General features: G+C 43.5%; 1 protein-coding gene across 3 annotated transcripts in view; it reads right to left on the minus strand.

Moving 5' to 3' along the window:
- The window catches only part of ZFAND6 (zinc finger AN1-type containing 6), a 36,303-nt gene extending 33,469 nt beyond the window's left edge, over window positions 1-2,834 (minus strand). Inside the window, exon 1 of one of the 3 annotated variants that reach the window (XM_038146711.1) lies at window positions 2,660-2,834. The gene's annotated coding sequence lies outside the window, so the exon portion shown is untranslated. Of the gene's footprint in view, window positions 1-1,410; window positions 2,150-2,177; window positions 2,604-2,659 lie in introns of those variants that run through there. The other 2 variants (XM_038146712.1, XM_038146714.1) reach the window with 2 other exon arrangements.
- Between the last annotated feature and the right edge of the window lie 19,037 nt (window positions 2,835-21,871).

Raw genomic sequence — 21,871 nt, forward strand, 5'->3', positions numbered from 1 at the left:
AATACAGAGAGGGCTGCTGAGCTGTGTGGACAGCAGCACAGACACATCCCACTGGATTGTTTCAGCAGCTATCTCAAACCACCCAAAGCTTAGCTGACTTTAATAATATTTCAAGTTCCAGCATGTTAAACCCCAACTCTTTCTATATAGGCAATAAGCCCTTAACAGAGTCATTTGTCCCTGCCCTGTGGCCTCCTGGCCTACAAAGCTAGACACTCCTAACAGACCCCAACTTCTCAGCAGCTGCCATATGGGTTTGCTTTGGGGTAGTTGCTGGGGTTTTTTGGAGGGTATGTGATTTGGTTGGGTGTTTTTTCCTTTTTTTTTTAATGAGAACACGGAATTGTACGTTGTACAGCTGCACAGCCAAGGTCTCTGGTGACAGAGGACTACGTCGCTTGCTTGAGCCAAAGTCCTTGAAAAAGGATCTGGACATTTTAAAAGACACTTCCTTGATATCAGGTATCTCTTGGGTGGAGCAAAAATAAGTCTACTACAGTTTCCATTGAATTCAGCATGGTCCAAATGCATTTATAGGTAACGTGTAATAATCTTTGTAGGTCAAATGATGTATCTTGAATGCAAGTCACAGCCCATTCAGTATTAAAAAAAAAAAGTGCATAGCAATTAACTGCCAAGAAAATGGAGCCAGAAGTTTGTATACTTCCAATTTTCTCAGAAATCAGACTGATTAATATAGCTGTTACAAAACGACACACTTTCACAGAAACAGGGATTACCTTTATCTGTAACCATAGCAACTTTTCAGTAGTTTGTGTTAATGTTACTCTCCCTCTGATAACTTGCCACTATCTCTTTCAAGCTATTTGTGTAAGGTTTTGAATGTGCCATCTGAGACCACGAAGTAACAAGAAGTTGAAATGCAAACTTATATTCTTCAATCACACTCCTGTAAGTACACTATGTCATATACAATGCTGTTAATTTTTGCCATAAATTCATGATTAGTCAAGAAGTTAAATAGTAACAGATTAAAATAAATTTAGCATGATTCACAGGTTTTTTTAAGACAAACATTTTAAGAGGTATTCTATGAATATATACAGGAGACAGTTTTCCCACTAGTGAAGAATATCTTCTTCTCCATCTGCAAGGTAATAAACCCAAGGAATTATGCCACTGACATGTCAGAGACTTTGTTATTCAGTACCATAAGGAACAAAAATCCTCCCATTATATATTTATTTTGGCCTGAGCAAATAAAAGACAGATCAGAAAAGAGCCAGTCCCCTTGTTCGAAAAGTTAGATGATAGTACAGAACAGGTACCTCTGCATTACAAAAACAACTCAGATGAAATTCAAAGAGTAAAGCTGTAAAAGTTAGAGGACAGACAGGAAAGAGACAAAGGAATGAATTGACATATTTACTTCCTCAATTGTTGACTTACCATCATCCACAGCTCAGAAGAGGATTAGCATTCTGTGCAAAAAATTATTTACGATGACACAAGACAAACAAAAATATTTACTTGTAAGTAGGAGGAAGAAGAGAGTAATTTCTTTTGTTTTTCCACTGAAGTTCACAGGGCAGCTTACCAAGCTGAGCCCTTCTCTTTTCAGTGTAGAGTTTGGCACAGTTAAGATGTGAGCACAGAACCTTAGAAGAGTGAAAGAAGCTCGGCACGCTCTTTGCTCCCTGTAACTCTTATGCAATGACACCTATTATAGGACAAGCCTGGACAAACACCCGGGAATGGACTTCAGAACACAACGGTGCACTTGAAGTCAATCCATGCAGGGGGTGAAGTAACCACCACGGTTTTGCTGAATGCCTCCACATTACACCAGCACACATGGTGGAAGCTTCTGTACTTCGCTGCTGCTGCTGTTGTTATTAGCAGTAAGGCAACTGCCCTTTTTATTTTCTAAGGTTACCCAATCCTAACATCCTGTGGAAACACGAGTGGATGTTCACACCCTTTATCTATCACTCCAGGCCTTTGGCAAAGCCTAGGAGGCAAGTCGGGTTAAATCTCACTGGCTTCCTGGGCGAACACCAAAACAACAACAATAACTTTTCATAAAGCAAAACGCCAAAGCACGACAGACTTTGCGCGCGTTAACCCTCGGTTTACCGAGAAGAGCGCTACAACACAAAGCGCGTTCCCGAGCAGCCCTGTCCCCACAGCAGCCAAACCCGCCGCACCGGGCTCACCCGAGGGGCACGGGCCCGCTCCGGGCCGGGGAACCCTGGGCGGGCCGGGCACCGCGGCGGCGGCAGCGGGGCCGAAACCCCGCGGTGCGAGCGGCGGGGAGGGCGCGGGGCCGGGCCCGGCCGGCGCAGCGCTGGCGGAGGGCCGGCTCTGCCTCTCCCTTCCACCCAAGGACACGAGTACAAACACCTCTGCCCCGGGATGGCTCCTGCGCACGCAGCCGCCCGCCGGGGGTGGGGAGAGAAGAACGGAACCACCAAAAAAGGCAGAGAAGGAGCCGCGGGCCCCGCGCCCGCCGCCGCCCCGCAGCCCCTCGCCCGCTGCGTGCGGGGGTCGGGGGCACGGAGGGGGAACCCTCCCCACAGCCCCTCCGCCGCTCGCCGGGGCCAGTGGGCGGGCGGCCGCCGTCCCCCCGCCCCGTCGCGGTGCGTGGCCGCGGCCGCAGCCCCGGCCCGGGCGCCCCGGCCCCGCCGCGCTCCCTCACCTGCGCCGGGCCCGCCGCGCCCGCCGGCCCCGCTCGCTCCTCGCCAAACTTTTTTTTCCCCTTTCTCCGTGTTTCGTTGCCCTCGGAGTGACGCGGGCGGGCGCTGATTGGCGGAGCCCAGGCAGGGAGGCCGCGGGGAGCGGGAGGCGGCGCTACGGCCCGCGAGCAATTATTACACGGCGACGGCGGCGACGTGAACCACCGAATGCTATTTAAAGGGACAGCGGCCCGCCCCGCGGCCCCCCCGCCCGCAGGGGTGACCTGAGGCGAACGCGGCGGCGGGAGGGCGAGCGGGCAGCGGCTGCTGGGGCGGCGGGCGCCCTTCTGCCCCACAAATAAACTCATTTTGCTGTAAAATGCCCTTGTATGTGCCCGCTGCCTCCCCCTCTGCCCTTGGGGTCCGTGAAGGGGAAGGTCTCCCCTGGCGCGGTTTCCCGCGGGGCTCGGCGCTGTGTAGGGTCAGTCCCTCACAGGCCCATCGCCTTCTGTGCCCTGTGGGAAGGCAGCGGTGCCCTTGGAGTCTCTTCTTATCTATAATGTCACCTGCTTGTTTGTGTTTTCTCTCCTTGTGGGGCTCTCAGACAATCCCCTGCTGCTTCTTTACATGGACACCATTTTCACCTCACACCCGATATATATGGATATAGTTACTTTTTTTTTTTTTGTTTTTTAAATAAATTCTCCCCACTTGTCCCAGCCCATACCGTGCAGAGTGGTTTTAAAGGTGAGATTTAAGGATGATGAGTGACTTGATGGGAGCAGATAGGGAGTACATGACTCCAGGGACATGCAACAAGCCAAATAAAAGGAGAATTTTATCTGTGGACAGGGGAGAGGAGCAGGCCAGGGAGGTGTAGAGTAGCTGCCAGGAGGTGAGTGGAGTTTGCAGAGAGTTTTGGAGGAGCGAAGGAAGAGTGGAGTGTGCAGTCGTGCAGCCAGAGAAGCTGAGGCTGGGTAAAACACGTTCTCATTTCATACAGTCACAGAATATACTGAGCTGGAACGGGCCCATCAGGATCATTGATTTCCTAGGGGTACTGTGAAGAGATTTAAAATTTGGGGTCTTTTCTTTTGAGCAGAGGAAAGCATTGCAAGGGGACACTTAAAGATTTCAGCAAAGATAAAATCCAAGCAGAGGCTTCTCATTGCTAGGAGCTTGCCATCACCCACATTGAGAGCTGAGTAGGTAGATCCGTAAACCTGGAAAAAGCAATAAAAGGGAAGAAAACACCCTATTTGTTTGTTTGTTTTGAATATCAGAGCTTGGATCAACACCAGAAAATGCTGGTGCAACCAGCATGGAAGTGCTAGCATAGCTTTACAGCTATTTTGGTAGAGAGTATTCAGTCTTGGCTGTCTTTGCTGATGCAATAGGTTTTCCAAATGCCAGGTCGCATGAGCAGAAGATGACCTGCATTGCATGTGGGTATCACAGCATTCACCACAACATTACTTGGAGCACTTTCATGTTCTTGGCAGTAATCATAAGGAGCTGCAGGGAGTGATGACTGCATTCCTCTCAGCCTCTCCGTGATCATCTCTTTTTAATATGATTTTTTTTTAAAACCTTGAATTAATTCCCTCTGGTTGTTCTCGGACTGCTTTCTTTGTGTCAAGTTTCATCTCATCATTGGAAATAGAAATGCAGAATACTAGGGCACAACAGTGTTCAGGAAAAGGCCAACTGATTGCTCTGCAGTTGGGAGTGACCAGCACAGCAGCTGGCAGAACAGCAGCGCCAATACAAGGGAAATGCAAACAGTGAACAAGGCAGACACCTCCTGCCAGGAGTTACTGACCAGCAACACATGGTGCAACAAATGTTAAGTTGTGGCATCAGATGTCAAGGGGGAGCAGCAGAATGTTCAAATGTGATCTTACTCAAGTTGCGGGTGGCGCTCGTCACTTCTCATGTGCTGAAAAGAGAAAACTCAGTTACAATAATGCTGGAGTAAATGGGGTTTTTGGAGCATTCAGAATCACTGTTTGGTACAGTCAAAAACTGCCACAGTTCAGAAGAGGCAAACAACCTCTAGGAAAATAGGGAACACAAAGTTTTATGCCATTTGCATTAAAAAAAGCTAGTAGTCAAGCTGTCTCTGAGGAAGAAAATTCCCAAACAAGATGGCCAGGTTTATTCTTGGGGTAGAATAAAGGAGGCATTTAAAAATTAAATGGACATGTTGTTCCACTGTGAATGAAAAGCATAATATTGAAGCAATAGTGTTCAGTTTTCTGATTTGAGGATCTAGGTACTGGTAGGCTAAAAAACCTTGCTGAAGTCCAGTAGGATAAGGATTAAAAGGGAAGTGTATAATCAGAGAAATGGCTAAGGTGTTAGCCACCCAGAGAAGGGCATCCTTGGCTTTGAAATCAGCTGAAGGAGTCAAAAGTGATTCTGAGCCAGCAGCTGAAAACAGAAGCCTGTTTTCTGTGGACCACTGCAGAGAAGGAGTTGCAGGCTATTGATCCACCTTAAGTTGATCAGAATACTTTTTATTTTTGAGAGTGCACAAATGTTCAGTAGGACACAGGGCTGCCTGAAGCATGAGGAGCCTGATATTCAGTGGGATGTTCTTCATGGAACAACTTCATTCTACCAGGCATGATTTTGCTTTGACAGAGAAATCCAAAAGAAACTCCAAACAATTAGGCAGGAGATCCTAGTCCAAGCTGAAACACCCGGGTGAAAGGTTTTTCCCAGCTGTGGCAGTGATTTGATGATGTATGGCAAAATGGTGAGTGGTAATCAGTGAACGTTACTTCCTCTTCTGTAACGTCACAACTGAACAGTGTTTATTCTCCTTGACCTGAATTACTCAGCTCTGCTTTCACATATTAATGCTCCCATCATCTTCATTGCCCAGCACAACTTATTTTCATGGTTTTAAGGACTATCTATTCGTATACCTCTTTAGAAAATATGGGCACAATTTTTCTGAAAGAGGTTTCTTCTGATTTTTACTCGCTTCTCCCAAATCCATTTAATCTATCTGCTAACACAGAGAACCTTTTCCTTTGCCTCCTTTTATGTTTGCTTCTGCTACAGTGGCTTGTTATTTCTTTTGCTAAAGCTTTAGATATCACTAGAGGAATCTTAGTAATGTATTAATTTAGAGGTAGATTTATCTTCAGAACTGGAAAATGGAAGTCTCTTCTTCACCTCAGTGGGCTTTGGATCTGGTGTTAAGTGCTAACATAATTTCAGTTCTAATCTTGTTGTTTGGGGCCCAGTGTGCAACTTCTGACTCTGCTGAGATTTTCACCATAGGTTTATTGAGAGCAGAACCAGCTGCTGCTTCCTGAGACACAGACTATAAAAATAGGAAAGAAATAAGCACACGGTTCTCTTGAACAAGTGAATCTTAAATTTTCTTTTATTTGATTCTGAGTCTGACTGGATTTTTTTTCTCCACAGGTACTTTGACCCCTGTTCTAAGCCTTACCCTAAGAGGATGAACTAGAGTTTCAGCTACTCAGGCCTACTGGAAATTGGGCCCAGCAGTTATTTGGCAGGGCCTTCATGAGCAGCAATGCAAGCTTTCCATTGCAATGCCCACATTCAGAGATTTGCAGAATTAGAATCCAAATTCTGCTTTGCAAGCCCAGAATACCACTGACTTCAAGGGGGTTGTAGGATTTTAGCCAAGAGCAGAAATTGGCCCAGGATTTTTTCAGACTCCCTCATGCTTCTGTTTATATGATATTACCATCAAGCTCTATTAGCATGCTCCATGATGCATTTTACTTTTAAATTACATAAAGGATATTTACTGTGCTGATGCTACATAGTTTACAAGAAAGATGCACATGTGGAAATGAAAAAACATCAATTACCATCAGGATTTCCAGCTTTCAGCATTCATTTTCCAAAACAACCCAGGGACTATTTTTCATCAAAAAAAAAAAAGAGAGCAGAAATGAAAATCCAATTTCTTGGCACTTATGTATGGCATTCTGGAGCCTTACTCATCAAGTCTGTTGTGAAAATGGTTGGAATAAAAAAGCTTCATATTGTTCAAAACTTTAATACTCTGCTTTTGTTTTCTGTGTACTGGTTTCCCAATCAGAGACATGAGTCCATCCCTAAAAATAACGAAATGTTTTTCTGCCTCTCAGAGGACGGGAGAAAAAAATTGTCTGGTGAAAACTTTGTGATCATCAGGGGTAATAGGTAAAAACAAAGGTAGAGGTTGAGAAAATTAGTGGATGAAACTTGTGAAAACAGGCAGGTGAGATGCCAGGCATCAGACAGTGCCCACTGCTGCCAGTGGAGCTGCCCACAGGGGTGGCACCGCTCCAGGGCCAGCAGCTCCTGGGTGCCCTTGGAGCCGCTGAAGCTGAGAGCGAGCCGGCTGCTCGGTGACTGTCCTGGGCAGGGGCAGCGCAGGGAGGAGGGGTTCCCCAGGGCAGGCTGCTTTGGCTCCAGTCGGAGCCGCCGGGCAGCTCAGCATCTTTCAAAGTGAGGCAGATTTGTGCTGCCACGCGGTTACAAATCTGGGAGCTTCCTTCTAGATAGCCTTGTTTAGAAATCTGGGCTGGGGCCTTTTAAAGCCCTAATGACTCCCCACTTAAGCTTTTAATATCCATGTTAAATAGTTCATTGAGCATTCAGGACAACAGTGTGCCATTGTGGGCTGATGAGTAACTTTAGGCAAAGAAGTTATTTTGTACCTCTGTGTTTTTTCTTCTCCTGCATCTGCTTTGTCTGTGTAGATAGTAAAGCCTTTCAGGGCAGGAGTGGCTCAGGCTGTGCGTGTCTGGTCATCAACACAGCAGCTCCAGTCTCGCTGGGAGCCTCTCTGCCCATAACACAACCCTCTGAACATGTCTGTCTATGCTTTGTATATGCTACAGGGTTTGAGTATTAATTACTATTTAAAACCTGGACTCCTAAATTCTGTAACATTAAAGTAGCCATTTACCATGTGCATGAACCCTTCCACAAATGGGTCACTGCCCAGAAAGCCTGGAAGCTATCAACTGCTCTGGCGACCAGTTGCTAAATTGTGAGGACACAGGGACCAGAGATGTGCTAACAGGATGGTTTTGGCCCCTGAAAAGTCTCCATGTACTCAGGAAAGCTGGCCCTACCTGTTTCTGCTCTAACCCTTGAAATTTAAGGGGAGCAAAGATTCCATTGTCAGGGCAGCACTGCTTGGTGATCCCTTAATAGCAGCACTTTTTCAGAGACCTTTAAATCCAGCAGAATTTAATGCTTCCCTGAAGGTACTCTGAGCCAATTTTTGCTTTTGCAACTTTTTGTTGTCTCCACTGCATGTAGGAGAGCTCTTAGCTCGTACTGTGTCACTGGATTCTTGGATTTAGAGGGTTGTTCTGCACGAATAAACTCAGTGCCTGGACACATCCTGGTGTCTAGAAAGTAAACAATACGCCTGAAGCACCTGTCAAGGATCTAGGTACAAATGTCCCAAATGACAAAAATGTCTGTTCAGCCGTCTTCCCACCTGCTTAGGAATGCCAGGAGCACCAGACTGCTCTGGGTTTGGCACTGTTGTTTGTTCTGCTCCTGTCCATCTGACCTTGCTAGCTCAGATAGGCTATTTGTCAATGCCAGAGGAATCTGCTGCAACAACAGAGGGAGTATCTGGTGTCAGTATTCTCCAGCTCCTTGAGGGAACTACCTCATTAGGGAAGCTAAAACATCACTTTGATTGCTGAGAAACAAACCATTTGTTCTCCAAAACTCTCCAAGCAGTTACGCACTTCTTGTAAAATTATAATTCCTAAAGCAGTCTTGGATACTTGAATGGCTGGAAATTTGCAGGTGATAAAAAGTTTTACAGCAAAGCAGATCTGATCAGTGTTTCCTTAAATTAGACAATTATTCTTCTCTGTCAAAAAGTCATTAGATTTTGACAGATTAAAAAAAAAAGTTCTACTGGAGAAAGTTATAAAGCAGGACATTTCTATAGCTTCACAGATCCTCAAAATGCATATGAGATTTTGTAGGCTTCACAGATCCTCAAAATGCATATGAGATTTTGTAGGCTTTCTTTAGGAAATTTGAAGCTGAGGCTTTTAATATACCTACAGCACATATTTTTGTCCCACAATATCCAAGTATTGTGTCATAATCAGCTTTGATCTCTCTCATTAACTTTGGCAGAGGACATCAAGCTGAGATGGAATTACTGCTGTCCTGGTATTCTTCCTCAGAAAAGAAGCCTTTTGGAAGATTGATAGTGGGGGCTGCCTTTGGGTAGTACCTTTCATTCAAGGGTTCTAAAGCAATCACAGAAATTCCCAAGTCTTCCTAGCCAGAGATTGGGCTCAGCCTTCCTGCTTTTCTGCAGTGTACTTTGCTCATTGTATCACATCAGGAGGGACAGAGTCTATCCATCTCTCTCCTCTGTGCTGACAGTTTCCCAGGGAATTGCTAGTGAACACAGATTACAGAGCGTGCTCCTTGCACTCTACATGGAGAGAAGGAAGGTGCAGAGAGGGAGAGGTATCGTGTTCCTGTTCTCCTGGAACAGATGGAAATCCCTTGGGTATATCACATTTGAGCACCTCCTGCACAGCTGTAGCCTATGTGAGGACCACAGTGACAGAATCAGAGCAGCAGCCTGTCCATCCTCATTCCTACTCTATCCCTGATACATTTTATAAAAGCTGTTCTGGTCCAGCTGATATACTGTTTAATTTAATTTAATATGAAAAAACTCTGATGCCTGATTCCCTATACTGTCTTTTCATGTCTTGTGCACTGCCCAGGAGATATTAAAAAGCCACACTAGCAACCTACCTGAGTTACACACAGGAAATGCCCAGTGGAGTTCCTGAGAAAAAGTACACAGAACAAGATTAAGGATTTGGATCACTGACAGGTCTACAGTTGAAGAGCAATAAATCACACCTCTCTCCCAGCTTGCTTCTCTCTGCTTCCTCCTTACTTTTCTACTTCTCTTCTAAGTGAATGGGGACATCTTACAGGCTTGCAAACTCTTCCCTCCTGTGGGAAATTGCTAATTATCAGAGTTGCCACAATAAAGTTCTGCAGAAAGAGAGCAGAATACCACAGTAAACCACTGCACTTTTTTGGTTTTTTTCCTTTTTACTTAAAAAACTCTGTATTTCTGAAAGTCATACCTCCTAGAATATAGTGTCCTACATGTGAAGATAGAGTGGGTTTGTGGGTTTCTATGCAGTTCAGCCATGAAAATGTTGGAGTGTGTAAGTAATGTAAAGTCTTCATAAATACTGCCTCATAAAATCTGCTTTATACTCCGCTTTGTTCTTTTATCTAGCATTCTCTAGAATGTGCTTGGGAATATTTTCTTCCCCTAATTTCTTTTCCTTAACTGAGGCAAAATATTTACACACCCCAAACCAAGCTCACAAAGAATAGTGGTTAGTACTGCTGCTGTCCATTTGCTGGCATACCTAATTATACAGCTGAAAATGTCAACACTAAGTTATGTCTGCATGGCAGGCATTGATGTGGCTGTTATGTAACACAGGTGTGCTCAACCCACCTTCAGCTGAAGCTCAGACTGTGCCCCCAGCAGCCATTGCTGAGCCACACGGGCTGTAAACCCAATCAGAATAATATTCACTGAGTCACTAGCCCATGCCAAACTCTGGCTTTAACAACTTGGATGATTGGTAATCAAGCCAGCTTGGGAAGACCTTGTGCAGCGTGTCCCCACACAGCAGTGATCACAGCCCTGGGTCACAGCTCTCAGATGAGCACTGCTGGGCCTGGCCACCAAAGAATATGGTTCATCACCCCCTCTGTCTGCATCTTCCTCTCCCTGAGATGTTTCCACCTGTCTGGTAGGAACTGGAGAAGGTGCTGGTGACCTAGTTTATAGTTCAGCTGGCCCAGCTCACAGCTTAAAGCAGTGATGGAGATGCATTGGTGCTAAAATGCTGGATTATGAACTGTGGTACAGACACACATCCTTTTGTGCTATTTTATGCTACAACAGTGTCTGCAGAAAAGACCATGAGAAGTACTGATCATATACAAACCTACTGCTAGCTGTGCTGGAGCTGGGCTGCCAGAGCCCATACTACCAGAAGAGAGGAATTGGGAGAAACACAAACCATAAACCAGAAAGCTTTCTACCAAGAAAACATCCCAGTTCAAGATCAATATTAAGTCTTGAGTAAATCAGAGAAAGCAGAGCAATAATTAAAACAGGGGAAATAATAAACATTAAAGACATATGTATTAGTCTATACCTAACAAAAAGTTACTTCTCTGGGATGTTTTTCTGAGTGGTACAACAGATCTTCTGTGTGATCTTGAGCAAAATGCATAATTTCTCTCTGCTGTGATGTTAGATAATACTTCCGTACCTTATAATCCCTCATGTTGTGAATTGCTGAGTGTCAAAGAGTGCTCATTATGCAGGATTATATCAGGTCCTGAAGAAGGAGGAGGACCTGCAGAAGGCAGATAAAGATGGGATGAGTTTAGTTGTCCTTGAAGTCATCAGGAGCTGAGGGCATGGCAGATGCTCAGGTGTTCTCTGGCTCAGTCTCTTGCTAAGGAAGTATTTCTCTAACCAGCATCCAGGGAGCAGATCTAGCATAGGGACAAGTATTTGCACTCACAATACTCACAACAACTTGATTAACTGCAAAAAAATGTGGTTTGATTTCTTATTGACACCACTTGTAGAAAATATTTCAGCGGAGTCAGGACTGATTCCTCCCCTGAAGAATGAGCTTCTGGTAAGGCCTTGGGAAATGTCTGAGTAAATGTCTGGAGGAAGGCAATGGTGGGTGTCAGCAGGTGACTGGGCATGTTACCCCTTACAGTGTTACATATATTAAAGTGAGTAGGAGACAATAGGAAACACTGTAGAGTGCCAGTATTTGAGAAGACATCAGTGCTTGGAATTCAACTGATGGATGAATCAAGAGATTTTTTTTATGACTGGGTTTTATACCCTTCAAAATGATTTCCACTTGTTAGCAGTTTAGTAACTATGGGCAGATGAGAACTAACCTCATTGACCATTTCTGTGCACAGATCAGAATCTTCTACCTGCAGCTCAGTTCCCTTGTCTATCTGTTACCTTTATTGCCTTATGCATAGCAAAGAATTAACACTTCAGCTTTGAAGCATTCTTTGTCATGCCCAGGTAATTAAAAGAATGCCACTGCACCTGGTAGAACTATAAAAATGTCCCTCTAAAAATTTCTGCAACGTTTAATATTTTATTAATTGCTGTGACTTCGTGTTTTGCCTGCAGTAAAACAACCTCACGGAAGTGAGACACTACCAGTGAAGGCTAACAAACATTTTCCCTTCAACATCTTATGTTAGCACCGTGCCTTTTCTGTTCTTCCATTTTAAATCCTTGTTTTTAACAATCTTCCTGTTTTCAAGCAAGAAAAAAAACCCAACAAACCAACATCTATATTGCTATAAGCAGGGAACCAGAACAAGCAGTGTTGCAGCTTTCATTCCTCTTCCATTTGTGGAAAAGACTGTCTGAAAACTTTATTTCCCAGGGAAATATAGTCCACATTTTCATGCTGCAATGCCTGAATGATTGCCCTGCATATAACACTGTCTCCTGTTAGTGACTGAGGAACTGGAAGAAAAAATAAAGTTTAACATATACAAAATTACATTGATAGCTTTATTAGAGAAGGTGTAGGAAGACAAACCACACAAGCACAGACACAGCTATTAAAGGAAAATTAGAAAGTTGTCAACACAAGCTGTTCAAAAGTAATTTCAGGTCCCTCAAAGCCATGTGATTGGCTTGCAGAAATTCAGTCTTCAAAATACAGGTTCAGTGTGTTCTTATTTGTCTTCACTTTTTGATATGCTGGGGAATCACATGGAACCAGCTTTATATTACAAATGTGGAGGCTGAAAACTTTTTGCTTAATAAAGATTCTTGAGTGCTACCATGACTTTAGAATCCGGAGATTTCAGAAAATCATCACCAAGGACACGTGGCCAGCAGTAATGTGCAACACTCGTCTATTTTTCCAGCAAAAACCCTCATGTTCCACACATGCAGCTCCCTCTGGGTAAGCTGTGTTTTTCCATTCAGTAACACCATCTCAGAGAAAAGGGGCTCTGTCTAGGATTTGCAGACATCTTGTTGCACAAAGGGAAGCAAAAGCAAGTTGGGACATCATGAAATTCCCATTATGTTCTGTGTATGCTCAGATTGCCCATAAACGCATATGCTGTGTGTGTGACTCATCCCCAGATCCTGGATGTGAGTATAGGAGCCCCAGGTGGAGAGTGTGCCAACAGTGCAATAAGCAACATGACTAACATCTATCATATGTATTTTGTTTTCTCACCCTTTTTTTTCAAGGGAAGGCCACATGTGTTGGCAGGTACTATTAGTGCTGTCTTTGCATCCAAGAACACAAGCTCTAGGAATTGCGTCTCACACAGGAAGCAGAAGGTGGTGATGTGTGCGGTGGCCACGAGCCCCTGAGGGAGCTCATTATTTACCTTGGGATGTGGCCTGTCCCCTGCCCAGACGAGCTGCACTGTCATTTTGCAGAACCCTGTTTACCTGAGGGATGAAGCTGCCAGCGAGGTGTTTAGTCTGAAGGTCTGGAGGATGGGATGTGCCAAGTCCAGCCATTTGACCATCTTGCTGCAATGTCCAAAATTTACCATGAGAAAAAGAAAACTAGTCTTCTCTCCTTTATATTTTCTTATTTTTCTCATTGTAAGTTCAGAATGGTATTCAGTCCAAGTATATGGAGCTGTGTGAAGGTGAAGAAGTGAAATGAATATGCCTAACCCAAACCAAGTCAGTGACACATAGGCTGAAAGCGCAGAATCTGAGGACAGTCCATCCCACTGTGACTTTCATCCAATGCCAACTCATTGGTACAATTTTGAAAAAGCCTCAGCAAAAGCAATTTATACTTTCTCAAGTAGCTTGATGTATCTGAACACTGAGACATTGTGCTGAAGTGAAAAGCAAAACCCTCATTCTAGATGGAAAGGAAAAAAATCACGCATTTAGTTTCAGTAAGTACATTCAGTGTCAGCACCAGTGCTGCCAATTCTAGCCATTAGGTCTTATAATATTTCCTGTTTTTCTGAAAACAAGAATTATGTGTAGCTCATGACAAATGAATACCCTGAATTTCGAGCCTTAATGGTTGCAAATCAGGGCTTGAAGACCTGAAGGCTTGAAATGGGTGTGCCTCACAACCTTAGAAAACTCAAAGGCAAATTGAAAATATGCATTTTATTGTTTTTGATCAACTTTGTGATTTTAAGTCATGCATGACTTTTCTTGGAGGCCTGACTCACAGCTTTTAAATGTTCATGTGGGGCTGCAGTGCCCCACAAAGAATGAAGTGCAGCTGCAAGAGCTGTGCCCAGGTGACAGGTATGGGACAACCAAGCAAACATGTAACATTTGTATTTCTTAGCAATTTTTTTTCATGCTGGCAAACATGAGGAGCCTGACACTCTGGTGCTTTATGGGAAGAGAGAAAGCTGAGGAAGAGCGAGGCAAGGAGAAGAAGGATTCCTGCCTAACTCAAAAAATAGGTGAAAGTTCATCTTGAGAAAAATAAATAAACTAAATCTAACTGCTACCGCTGTTTTAATGAAGGGTTGGGAAGGCAGAGAGGGAAGACATGTGTTTATATCTCAGAGCTGGTAATGAGGAATTCCTCTTCTCACCCTGGTTCTGCCACTGACTCATCCAGCAGGGTTAGGCCTATGTCAGTTCTCACTTCAGAGCAGATTAGACTTAACCATAGACCCAGCTGCTGTCTCATTTACTTGTGTTGAGTAGCACTTTCTTCCCTGGTGACAATAGCTGTGGTGGGAGAACTCCACAGTTCACAGGAGGTGAATGACAGAGCCCCATTGTAGTTACAGAAAGGAAGCATCTGCAGCACAGAGGGCTCTAAGGCTTGATTAGCTCCATGCCTAAAGCATCTCTTAATGAGTTGAGCCATATGCAGATACCAGGATCTGCTCCTCTCCAGGCTTTTCCTCAGGAGCAAACAATCAGGAGCTAAGGAAGATCTGCGAGATGAGGTTTGCTCAGTTGGCAAGGTGGTGAAGGATCACCTTGCCCCTCTTCCATGCTTACCTGAATCAACAACAGAAAGGCTGAAGATCACAATGTATTCATGGAGATGCTTCTAAAAATCACGGTACTTATGCCTAAGATGCTCTGTTCCAGGACTGAGCTGAGTTTGGAGCCCAGTACAAGTCTCCTTTGTAGAATTTCTGCCAGCCTTGAGTGCACACAGCATACCAACACCCAAACTTGTTACCAACCACTGACAGCACAAGGGCACAACTCAGGAAACCCTTCCAGGGAGGTTTTCTTCATGTCAAACAAATGCTTGGTTGAAAAATAAAGTTTTAACAAGCAGCCAGTTGTATGGATCCCCAGGCCTCATTTGTTCAGGAATTATTTGGTTAATAGTGATGAGTATTATCAACATTTATGTATACATATGTAATTCAGAGGTGCCAATGAAAATGATATATCTGCTTCTGTCAGTGCTGGCACCCTGCCATGCCTCATTCCCCCTCTGTAGAGTGGCTGCAGATTTGTTAATAAACACTAGATTAGAAACTAGATCTCATAGAAACTACACTGGTTTTAATTGTATTATTATGGCTATATTGCTGAAATATCAAAGTGAAGTTTTCTATGGATTGCTCCTCAGATTTCAAATAAACCACATGTGTTGTGAATTTAGGTAAACGCCTCATTTGTATTGTTATGGAGGCCTGTACATTTTTACTTTTGATTTGAAGTGTTTCACATCTCCTTTTGCTCTTTTCTCATAGAAAACATTGTCTTGCTACAGTTCCCAAATCTTACATTATCTGCTTCACCTTTATTGTTATTAGTCAGGTACACAAAAATCAGACTGAACAGCTAAAAATTGTGCAGTATTAAATGCACACTTCAGGACTTACAGCTGCTGTAAACCCCTCACCTTTACGCTTACTGGCTCAAGAACTTCATGTTCCCCTTTTATTACACACCCATAACTTACAGCAATATAAAAGCACATCATTGTTTTTCCTGATAATTTTGCCACCCTGATATTTTATGGGCCAGTCGGTTGGTCTGCAAGTACATGCACCAGGTACTGTATCTTGATGAAGGAATTGGATTATTGCCAAATAAAACAGCCAGGCTATTATTATGGCTAATAGCTAGAAGTGTTTGCAATGGGTTTTTAAATAATCCTCTACGTTTATATTGCACTATTCATCCTGAAGAGATCCAAGGTCCTGTGGAAGGCTGATAATGGGTCTTTTTGCTCATTGCTAGAACGTGACTGCTGCTAAAGCTGGAGAAATAGTGACCATCCTGCACAAACAGCATTAGCAAGCACAGCAGGTAATGAAGCAAACAATAATATTGCCATTTGGAATTGCAAGGTAATTGCTTGATTTGGAATTTGATGAGGACATAAGAGCTGATATGCTGCTGCTTGTAAAAATATGCTCCAAAGTATTTTGTGGTCGTTTCATCACTTGTGAGTGATGATGGCACTTCCACAAACATTAGGTTCCCTGTGACCATGCTCAGCACAGTATTTCCAACTGAGCTCAGGGACAAGGCTGGGACTTGGAAGGTTCATTTCTAGCAGTGCATGAGTTCCTCTAAAATATTTCCTAAGCAGTCCAGTGACTTGTGAAGCCCAGCTCTCTTTGGCTCAGGACCTGAACACACAGAGCTTTACTCACTCCAGCCCAAACATGTGATATGTGTGGGAAGGTGGATGACAGGCAGCCTTCAGCCAGGGATGTGTAGGTGCTTTGCTGATGTCTGACTTGCAATGCAGATAATACCACTTTATTTAACAGACAGCAAATCCTTCCTAAGTGTAGTAGGAGGATATGTAGCATTCTACTGGACTTTGAGAGATGAGGCATCCTCAGTGTGTTCCCACAGTCTGCTCTAATTTCTGCTTCGGGGCTGGCTCTGCCACGTATACTTGAAGGATAAAATCAGAGCTGAAAATAGGGAAGCTGAGAAATTCTTCCATTATGTCACTTAAAAAAATTCACTGTGTTGCTATATGTAGTTATGAGAGGACTTAGTTATTACCTGAAATAGCAGATTGTTCCTAACAGACTGTCCATATCATGCTGCCTGTATAACCTATCATGATATGAATGGAACTGTACCACAAGGGAAGACAACTGATCAGACCTTCCCTTGAAAAATTATTGCCAAAGGCAGATGGGAAATACCAAACCAGCATACACCAAAGCTGAAATCTTACAAACAGGGAAGATAAAGGAAAAATTTACTGTAAAAGTAGTGGTTTATGTCCACACTGGATATAATACCAACTTCTTTGCAAATTAAAGGTTTCCTGGAGCGGTTTTTCTTTACAGTTTCCTTACAGTAAAGGTTTTCTTACAGTTGAGTGCCATTTTGAAGCCAGGAGCCTAAATCAGACAAGTGTTGCCCAACTGGACTCTTGAGACTGAGGGTAAGAAAAGTCCATCCCTCACAGTGGGATAAAAGCTGAATCCAAAGCCTATGCCCTGAATCCATTACAGTGTGCACTGATGTCCCAGAATATGTTTATCCTAAAGCCTATCTTCACCCCTCACTGCCAGTACTGGGAACTGAGACACTCACACTGCAGTGCTGTTTTCTCTCTGGCTCTCATGCATCAAGCACTGTAAGTCAAACAGTTTCAGATGGTGCTTGTTTTTTGTGCTTAACTGAAATCATTAGGTAAATTATGTACCAGGGTGCACAGGGATTTAGCAGTAGGATTCCCATTAATATGGTCAAACATACATGGCTAAATTCTTGGCAATAAAATTTCCCTGCACAGTATTGCCTTAATAATCTTTTTAATTTCAACAGATTGTTCTGTCTATGCAGAGATGCTACAGACAAACTGAAAGTAAACTTTCCCAGATTTTAATCACTCAAATGTCAATATTCTTTTTCATCAGACTCATCAAGCAAGAAGAAAACCTGTGATGACAAAAGGACAATGTGTCAAATGAAAAGCACTGTAATTATTGAAACCAATTTCTATCATTTAGTTCTCTGGAGGCTGATAGCTCAACTGCTCTCTAGAAATAAATTTCTACAAATTCCTTAGGAGTCAACACTGATGCAATCACTTATTCATAGTAAAAAGGCAGTTGCTGACTCAGTATTCTTCTGCATCTTGTTGTATCAGAAGGCATCAAAACACCAAACTTTAAGAAAGGGGGAGATGGGGACTAGAGACATCAGCATTAGTGTTAATGATGACAGAATGTTTTGTCACCATACCTTAAATAAGTACAGGGATGTAGAGAAATACAGTCATAAAGACACCACCAGGGAGGCTAGTTAGCTTTAATGGTGAAATTCTTATCTATAATTTTTTTTGTTTAACCATTGACCCTCTTGTAAAACTTATCAGTGATACAGAACAAACCTTGGCTGAATATCAAACAGGTACCTCAGGATAGAAAGAAGGTTTACAACACCAACACTCAGGTAGCTCCAGAGCCAGGGCAGGAGCCAAGGGGGAATGCTCTGGGGGAAGAACCACAGCAGTTGTGAGGCATGCATGAATCAGAGCATTCTGGAGTGTTACATTTCTGCAAAACCATGAAAAGGAATAAGATTATAAAACTGTGAGGGTTTATCTAGCTAGCAGAGTCTGTCATAGCTCATTTATGAGCTACACACAGAAAGTAATAACTGAAATTCTCTGTTTTGTGTTATCAAAGAGGCAGACTGGATGTTCCAATTCCAGCAGGTGTACATTTATCAGAAGGAAGGAACCTATTCTGACCTTTTTCACATCCAGTTGCAACCTCCTTGTTGCAAATACAAAGCAGAGGCAAAGCATCACCAATTCATGACTACAGCACCTACCTGGGGAAGCAACTACTTGGGCTGTAGGGCAACCAACCTAGAGCATGGGCCCTTTATATGGCTGGCAGCTAAGAAATAAATATTGTACATTTGCTTTTAAACTGCTTACATTTGGTCTGGACTCAGCAGCAGCTTGGAAGTAACATTTTTACTGAGTCACTTTTCACATCAGAACACAATTTTCAGTGTCTTGTTGGGTTTTAAATGTTTGTCTCAGCATTCTTATCCTGCTAATATCACCAGGAATTAGGCAGCATGTTTGATAAAACTGATCCCTGTTCAGGAGTGTGAGCTTTCAGGCCAGACTTGGTTTCCCAGCCGTGCTTCCTCAGAAGTGTTCAGAACCCCTTAGAACCGAGACAGAAGGTGTTCAGGTTGGATCCTGCAGCTGCATTCTACCTCCCTCCGTGCAGGAGGATGCCCCATCAGCAGCTGACACACGTGCGTGTGAGGCTGCAGGACAGGGCTGTAAATCCACAGAAAGGAAGGATTTCTGGGGATTCTGTGAACCCCCAGAAAGGAAGAAAGGGGACAGGATAGTGTGGATGTTTTAGGATGAAAACAATGTCTCAAACAGAAACAATAGCTGGAGGTCCCCAAGGTACCTAAAACGCCTCCTGGTTTCACACGAGGCCATGGCTAATGGAGACAGCATTGTCTGGCAAGGAATTGCTGCAATAAACCCCCAGACATTTTCTTTGTTGGTATCCAGCTGGACACCATGAACAGAAAACCTGACTACATCATGCAAGTGTGTTGTGTTTTTACCTTCCAGGGGAGATTAGTTTCCATTCGATTACGAGTTAATTAACAATAAATGTAGTTTATTGTTATTGCAGTTGTTTCTAATTTGCCAAACATTACATACTAGCAAAACCATTTCTTTATTTTAAAATGAGATTTTTACCCTTTTATGAAATCTATAATTCAAAACTGTTTTGGAGAGCTACACAACAAATTAATTTAGTACACTAAACACTAAAGAATCTGACCATGACTGAATAGATATCCACTCACAAAGTGACTATCCAGAAAAAGTGATTAGCAAATAACAAAGGACAGAATACAAAAGAAACGCTGTTCTATAACAATTTCCAATTTCTACAAAATTAGCTTCTATCCAAGTGGTTAAAAAGGAAGAATGTTTTCAGGAGCAAGTACGTTGGATCAAAGATCAATGCACAAGAAAACAAATTGCCTCAGAGTGTGGTAACATTGTTTAATGGAACAATTTTACAGCTAGCAAGCCGTATTGTGAAAGAAAAGTGATTTGAAAAGATGAACTTGATAAAACTGCCTCTCAGGTTGCCTCACGAGCACTCAATCTTAGGTGACTGAACCAAAACACATGTCCAAAGAATTACAAGCTCTGCATCTTTGGCATCTCTAAGGCAGACCTAGCTGCTATCTACAATGTCATGCGGGAGAAAAATGGGATTCAAGACATACACACACATGCATATAAAAGCTAAACCCAGCCTCTCACTCATAACATGCTACATTAGGCTGGGTACTAAACCAGCACCTAGGCCTGGCCGAGATTAAGGCCCCAGTGTGTCAACTGCTGCATAAATAAACAGCTCCACTGACTTCCAACAAAGGATGGAAAACAAATATTAGGGCTCTGACTCACACACAGATGGCAAATGACTGGAGTGATGCACGTTTGAGTCAGCTCTTACCTGCTTCAGCTCTGCTGAGCTCGTGGCTGCAGAATTGTCATCATCAATAGCCTGAGCACGGTCCAGCCCAGCTGAGGCACCACATACAGACCCCCCTTGACCCAACACACCTCCTTGGGAAGGCTGTAAATACAGGCAACAGGCACAGACCTGAATGGAAGTCTCAAATTTCCTGTTTTAGAAGTGGGGAACTGGGTCGTAGAGACACCCATGGTTTTCTTGAGGATATGTAGGCATAACTAGAAAGTTACATCCTATTGCCAGAGTCAGCAAATCTTTTGAAGAAGCCCATCCAATAGATGGGGAAACCAAAACTCAGCAGGCTGAAGGGGTCTGCCACGCCACAGGAACACCAAGTTTTACATTGGATATAATGATTTTGTGGTTTGCCACCTTTTGTAGCAAATACGGGCTCCTGCTGATAGACCCAGCAAACAACTGAGCCATGCTCAAGTGAGACAACAGCTCTCAATCCCCTGTAAGCAGCCAGAAAAATTAACTCCCTCTGGAACTGTGGTGGCCATTTATTAGCTCAGGAATATAAAGGAGAGACAAGTAAAGTAAACTAATTACATTTCATGGGGGCTTTTTGGATCTGGGTTCTGAGTTACGAAATAGATTGGGAATGGCTGTTTATTGTCAAGCCTCCAAAAGGAGATTGAGGGCAAAGGAGAAACAAGGATGTTGCTATTATTTATGTTGCTTGAGCACTGGCCATTGGAAATGCATTTCTCATTGAGTGATTAACAGTTATCCAGCACAAAGACCAAATAAAAACCTTGTCTAATTCAGTCCCATTCTCTCTGCCTTTACTGCATAAATCACATGCAACTGGCTGAATTATTTACTGTTGCTTCTTAGTATCATCATTGTGCTGTGATGCCATGTTTCAAAATCAAGAATAATTAAGAAAACATAAGAGATTTTTAACTAAAGTTCTTTGCTCTTGAAAATCGATAACTTTAGGTTTGATTTAGCTCCCTGTGGACAGATTCACATCCCTGCACAGATGAAGTTACCAAAATCAATACAGCTTTGCAGAGGCACAGGGGGTCAGTCTGTGCAGAGCTCCTCTGACTTCATGAGCAAAGCACTCGCTGCTGGGTCCAAGCTTCCATCTGCATTGAGGTTTAAAAAGGTTTCTCAGCTCCAGAATACACTGTGAAAGCCCTTGATTAAGTCATTATGATGCATAATTCCCTGGCATGCCAAGAATCTAGTCCCAAATTGATACAAAGGCAAGTCTGCTGAGGATGAGTGGGTATTCCGGGGTTTTATTGTGAAAACTCAGTTACACCCACTGAGCTGCTGGTGTGGCGTTTGCTCGCTCTTGCCACCGATAGCCTTTAAAATGCTTCACAGATTAAATGCAATCACCCTCACCATTGCCTAATGAAAGACTATCACAGCCCCACTCCTGCTGTTATGTGAGGCCAGTGGGGTTTGTGTTGGCTCAGTGCTTCTCCCCATGCTCAGTGAGCTGGGGCAGGACCCTCCTCCAGGCTTGGATGGGTGAATTCCCACCACAGAACAACCCCCACTCCCAGCTGGGCATTTTGGTGTTGCTTTATTGCCTATAACAGCTGGCAAAAGTTATTTGGAAAGGTCTAAAAGAATTCAGCTTTCTTAAAGACAGAGCATTTTAGGGCCTGAGCAGGCCCTGGGATCAGTAT

The sequence above is a fragment of the Motacilla alba genome, chromosome 10, assembly GCF_015832195.1.
Source record: "Motacilla alba alba isolate MOTALB_02 chromosome 10, Motacilla_alba_V1.0_pri, whole genome shotgun sequence".
Lineage (NCBI taxonomy): Eukaryota > Metazoa > Chordata > Aves > Passeriformes > Motacillidae > Motacilla > Motacilla alba.